Source organism: Elephas maximus, chromosome 4 (assembly GCF_024166365.1).
Source record: "Elephas maximus indicus isolate mEleMax1 chromosome 4, mEleMax1 primary haplotype, whole genome shotgun sequence".
Lineage (NCBI taxonomy): Eukaryota > Metazoa > Chordata > Mammalia > Proboscidea > Elephantidae > Elephas > Elephas maximus.
The window spans coordinates 114,373,807-114,380,598 of NC_064822.1; the positions used below are offsets into that span (position 1 = coordinate 114,373,807).

At 34.0% G+C, this 6,792-nt stretch overlaps 1 pseudogene; it reads right to left on the reverse strand.

Moving 5' to 3' along the window:
- Positions 1–319: 319 nt before the first annotated feature.
- Positions 320–1,282, reverse strand: LOC126076411 (olfactory receptor 6C2-like; annotated as a pseudogene).
- Positions 1,283–6,792: the final 5,510 nt, after the last annotated feature.

Genomic DNA, 6,792 nt, shown 5'->3' on the forward strand with positions numbered 1-6,792 from the left:
TCCCTGATATATTGTTTTAAGTCAAAAATAAAATAATCTGGAATAGTGACAGCCATCACAAAGGCCCTCAAAAGCTGGAAGTGGAATGGACAATAAGAGCACTCAATTCAAAATATTTATTTAGATGAACTGAATGATTTTGTTTTGTTTGCAGGTTTATTAAGGCTCAGTGTGCTGTGAAGACATGTGTTCAGTTATCTGGAAATGTAATATGTTCTCTTATTGACAAATGCTATCCTGATAAATCTCCTTTACTAGAAAGGAAAAGAACAAATGGTTAAAGATACAATATAGGGACTTCTGGTATTTTTATAAAAAGTTAATTGCTTTCCGTTTGTGAATTTCTTAACTTCTTTAAAAGCAACGCAATCCTTTTGATTGAGTCATTGAAGGCTTCTTTTACTTGCTTGTTCCTCAGGGTGTAAATGAAGGGGTTCAGCATGGGGGCAATGGAAGATGTGAGTACTGTCACACCCTTATTAATGGACACTGATTCTTTTGGTGAAGGTTTGACATAGATGAAAATGCAGCTGCCATAGGTGATGGAAACCACAGTCATGTGGGAAGAGCAGGTAGAAAATGCCTTTTTCCTTTGCTGGGCAGAAGGGAATTGAAGAATGGTCTTGATGATGTAAACATAGGACAGGACAACACATACAAGGGTCATGATAAAGGTCAACACAGCACAAACCATGACCACCTGCTCTATGAGCCATGTTTCTGAGCATGAGATCTTTAGGAGAGGGGATGCATCACAGGCAAAATGGTCAATGACATTAGAGTCACAGAATTCCAGACTTAGGCCCAGGCTTAGTGGTGGGAGTATGATTAACAAGCCAGCTGTCCAGCAACACAGAATGAGTCTTCTACAGACCTTGTTGTTCATGATGGTCATGTAATGTAGGGGTTTGCAGATGGCTATGTATCTGTCATAGGACATGGTGGCAAGAAGAAAAAATTCTGTAACAGCAAAGAGGTCAATAAAAAAATTTTGAATGGCACAATTGTCATATGTGATTGTCCTGTCACCTGTTGATATGTTGTAGAGGTAACTGGGAATTCAAGCAGATGTAAATGAGATTTCCAAGAAGCAGAAATTTTGTAGGAAAAAGTGCATGGCAGTTTTAGGGTGAGAGTCAATGAAGGTGAGAGAGATGATTGTCAGGTTCCCAGTTACACTCAATATATAGGTGAGAAATAGAAAGATAAAAATCACAACCTTCAGTTGTGGGTCATTGCCCAGTCCCAGCAGGATAAAATTGGTTACTGTGTGGTTTCTCATTGTTGACTTCTTATTATACTCAATCTGTAATTCAGAAATATATGAGAAGAGTGATGTTAACATCACATAGCAATAATTTAGAGCTCAACAAACGCTGCAAGCCATCTCACACTAATATTTTATTAAGTTTGGTTATAAACAATATAACAATAGTAGCCTAGGTTCTTTCCTAGGCTACTACTGTAATATTGTTTTTATACTGACGGCACTGGGTTTTGGGAGCCTAGGTTCTGCAGTTGTATATTTTTTTAATCTCAAGGGATATTTTTTCAAAATCAGATCACTTCATCCCTATGACACTGCAACACATTATAAGGTCTTCTTCTTCAATGCTGTTATGCTCAATTTATATTTTATGTTTATCTGCACATTGGATTGGGAATACTCGTACAATTATATTGGAGTGCTCACTGAAGCTGAATCCTGAATTGAATCTTAAACTTCTTGACGACTTTAGTATCTTTCCTTGTAATTTGGTTACAAATAGTTTTTGACTCACAAAATAGCTTCCTGTATCCATTGTTTAAGATTTTGAATTTGATCATTATTATAATTTTTTTAATTTATCTTTTATTCTTTAAACAAACTCATTCTCAATCACTCCTTCCCCTCTATTTCCCAAATAACTTTCTGTCTAAAATTTATACTCATTACCTCCTGTTGTGTATAACACAGACAGTGTTTCGATGAGAAATTTGTGTAGAGTGCTAAAATATGTTGGGTCCAACATGAATACGGTTGACAACATAATCACAATTGTTTTATGTTTTCAATCTGTTCAGATAAGATAGGTTTAAAATATTAATCATATCCTCCAAAGACTGCTGCTTTCACTGTGTTTTTTTGTCATTTATAAAATGGAATTACTGATAGTGTCCTTCATATACTATTGTTGAAAATTTAAACAGATTGTATATATAAATATGTACATATGTAGATATATTAGAAAAGCATCTTGTTCATAATGGTTGATAAATATGTTAACAAAACTCGATGACCTGGTTTGTAATGATTTTCCTTTTGTTAAGTCACCATCCATTCACTTTTCTTCACCGTATTGTAATCACACCTTTGCCCCAAAGTTTAACAGAGACCTCCTTTTTGCTTTTTTTTTTGTTTTGTTTTGATACAATATGAGAAGATTTCTGTGTGGAAAGCATACCCTTGGCCACATTACATTCATAACATTCTCTCATAACTTACCTTAACACCACACACACATATTTCCTTTCACTTGATTGATTTCTAATTTCTGGGTTTTTTTTTTTTTTTTTTTTTTTTTTACTGGCCTCTTTTATGTTTATTTTTCTTAGTCTTCTTTCTTAGTTTCTTTTAAGTTAACAAACATAGTCTCAGTGTATATTTTCTTGAAGTCCTGATTCTTTAATCTTCAAAAATGATTTTTCTTCAGAATCTCAGGAATATTGTGAAATTCACCTTAGACAAACAAGTCCACACCTCCGTCCTCTTTCTTCCCCTCTGTTTCTTACAATCAGATTCCTAGATTTTGTGAGGTATTGAACTAATCAGTTTGCATGGATTATTTACCTGGGATAATCTTTCCCCGAAGGAGCCCTGGTGGTGCAATAGTTAAGTTCTTGACTGCTAGCCAAAAGGTTGGCAGTTCGAATCTACCAGTTGCTCTGGGAAAGAAAGATGCAGCAGTCTGTTTCCATAAAGATTTACAACCTTGGCAACCTCGGAGGTAGTTCTGCTTTGTCCTGCAGGGTCACTACGAGTTGGAATTGACTCCACGGCAACAGGTTATTCTTTCTTCTGTTACTTTGTGCTTTCTCACTTATCTCCGTTTCTCAAAACCCAGTTTTATCTTGGGCAATGGTTTTTAGTTTAAGCATCTATTCTATTGGGAACCTGACAGAATATATGGGCTGGTTGCCATTCATAGCAAGCAATTCTTACTTCTATTTTAGCACCTCTCTGAGAATGCACATTGTTATGAGATTGGGACATGGTTTTTTAACTAGAATGGGGTCCACAAGTAATACAGTTCCAGATGTATATTTAAAAAAAGTGATAATTGACTTCTCCTTGTCTTATCTACCAAGCAGAGGAAAAGTTTTATGTTCATTGATGCTGCTTTTGGTTCCCCAAGGCATCTCTCAATAACATATTAAAACCATAAGCCATGGATTTTGCGGTTCTAAATTTGTGGGAATATCTCCTGTATAGATTTTTTTTTTACTTGACTAACACAAATTAAATACTACACCAACTACTCAAACATTTTCAAAATTGATTCAGTCCTTCCCCAAAAGGAATATTTCCTCCAATTTTCCTTGAGTACTCCAATTAGTTTATTGTGTGAAAAGTTTAGAATTACTTAAAGATATTCCCTCCATGCTGAGGTGGGAACAGAGTCAGACATAAACATGTATCTAATTCCAGGGTTAAATCTCAGAAATTACAGTCACTATCATAAGGAAAGGGCATGGGCTTGCTCATGGTTTGCTTGAGACTTGGAATGCTCCCATGCAATGTAGGTTCTCATCTGACATTTACAACAGTTCACCTCAAGATGCAATGAAGGGCCATTTCTGCAACAAACCTCTGTCCCGGAATCTGCTTCTTCTCAGTGTACTATGCTTCTCTGTGGTGAATAACTCAATCCTGTTGACTTTGAGCATAATTCAGTTCTAAAAAAATGATCTTTTTTTTCAGTCATTAAAACCCTATTACTATGAGGACTTTGATATTATAATGCAGGGATTGAGTAATGGAATGGTCTGTTGAATTATTACTGACTGATTACTGTTTGATATATGTGAAAAATTTTGATTTCTAATGAAATAACTCAATACGAACCAAAGTGTCAATCAGATTTTCCTTTTTGGGGGGGGAGGGTGGAGGGAAGAGCAGAGAAATTGTTTTTTCATGCCTCTCAAGTTATACCTGTACATAACTTTCTATTCATTGGTTCATAAAAATTCTTGTACCAGTGAATACAAGCTAACCAAGAGTTGATAGTTGCCATTGAGTTGTCTTGACTCACGGCAATCTTATGTAAAACAGAATGAAACATTGTCAGGTCCCATCTAAAAATATTTCATTAATGTCTACATTAAAACCACTTTCTCAGTTTTACACTGTCAGGAGAAATTCATTTACCAGATACAAATATGACCCAATCTCACAAAAGACAGTATACCTGAAATGACAGAATTTATTATACTTATTAACATCTATGGCAGCTAATCGTAGCCTCTCCCTATGAGTTAACTGCAATGATTCTTAGAGCCAGAAGTTTGAGAATGAACGTAATGTTGAAAACTTGCATGAGAATTTCTGGTCACTACAGATTGAATCCATGTCCATGGTTACAGCGCCCTTGAATGAGTTTTCTGTCTTCAAACAATTGCAAAAACTTCCTCATGATAAACATTGTGCTGTCATAAGCCCAGGAAATATTTTCTTTCATTCTCCATCACTGAAAAGAAATACTAGTACAAAGGAACTCCAGCTAACCTTTGGAAAATTTGATATTCTGAATTATTGTGCTCAGAGAGAGAGATTTTTCTAATTTTAAGCTTGATATTTGTTTTGTTTGCCAAAACTGTAACCAAGTCTTTAAACAAAAGGGTCCTTAGAGACCTAGGTCCCAAAATTACTAATGAATCATCAGTGTAATGAACTTTGGGGGAAAAATCAAACAGCACAGTAACAGTGGGGACACAACCTTTAGAGATAAGAGAAGGCATCAGAATCATTTATTTAAAAGAGACAGGTTAAAAAACAATAGAATCTGATTTTTTTTTAAACCAGGCATTTCTCTTAATTAATTTGTATACTGTAAAGTAGTTATAAGGCCATAGGTCTCCCCTTTTTTTCTATATTAATTTTAATAAAATTAATGTATATTTCTAAGATACTTCTTCAGATAAAAACAGAAAAATATTAGACAAAAGAGCAAGGAAAATAGCTTTGAAAAAAAGGTAACAAGTGCTAATATTTTGAAGCATATCCTTCCATACTTTCCTCCTGAAAATATACCCATATATGTCACATATAATATTTACAAATAAAGAAACATTAAAAAAAAACCTTTGTATTGAGATAAATACCCCACTACATTCTATTTTAACCTTAGACATATGTGAATGCATATTTATTTACTTGCATGATTTGAATACAGTCCATTGCATTGAAGTAACATCAGAATTTAAACCAAACTTTGCTGCTGTAAGCCTATCATTTTAAAATACAGTTCTATGATTTTCCAACATTTTTTTTAGTCTTTAACAGATCATTTTAGATCCTTTCCCATTTTTCATAATTGTAGGAAAAAAATCTGTAAGAAGAATGTTTGTACTTTTTTTTGTACATTCTCAGAAAAATTGCTAAAGTAAAATTTCTTCAGCAAATTAGATGCTTATTTTTAGAACTATAATATACTGGTATTTTAATATATGGTAATTGAAATTGTCCTTCAAGTCAAGTATATGAGTGTTTTTAATATACGTTCAAGTCATGAACGAGCACTTTTCTTCATTTGTAGAACTAGAGGATTATTACCTTGTATTTTTTTTTTTTTTTTTAATCAATCATAGACTGATCTGGGTTGGGGCAGGGTTGTAGATTTTTAAGATATAATTTACTTAGACTAAAATATACAATTTTAATTGTACAATTTGATGAATTTTGACAGTTATATATACCTCCTTCACAATAAAAACTTGGAATATTTCCATTTTCCCAAAAGTTTCCTTATGTCTCGTCCTGTCATTCACCGCATTACCAGTCACAGGCAACTCATGATCTGCTTTCTGTCATTATAGATTCAGTCTATAAAAAAGACCTGTTGTCTTTTTCTAGAGTTTTATATCAATAGGATCATAAAGTAGGCATGCTTTTGAGTCTGGTACTTTTCACTTAGCATAAGGTTTTTGAGATTCCTCCTTGGTATATGTAACTACGTGCATCAGTAGTTCACTTTTTAGTTAGAACTTTACTGAGATAAAATTCATTTATCACAGAAGTCACCTCTTTAAAGTGCACAACTTTGGTTTTTAGTATATTCACAGTATCTTGCAACTATCACCACTATCTAATTTTAAAGAACATTTTTTTGGAATGCCCCTAAAAGAACCCATTAGCAATCACTTCCATTTTCTCCAACCCCCAGCCCCTAGCAGACAATAATCTATGCTATATCTCCATGGAATTGCCATTTCTGGACTGTTTAAATAAATACAATCATAGAATATGTGGTCTTTTGTGACTGACTTCCTTTCCTTAGCGTACTGTTTTCAAGGGTCATCCGTGTTGTATCATGTATCACTATCTCATGACGATTATTGACAAATACGATTGCATTGTATGTATATATCATGCTTTCTTTATCCATTCATCAGTTGATGAAATTTTGTGCTGTTCCCACTTTTTGGCTGTCATGAATAATGAATATTTTTGTACAAACGTTTTTGTAAACATATGTTTTCATTTCTCTTGAATAAGAACTAGGAGTAGAATTCTGGATCATATGGTAACTCTAT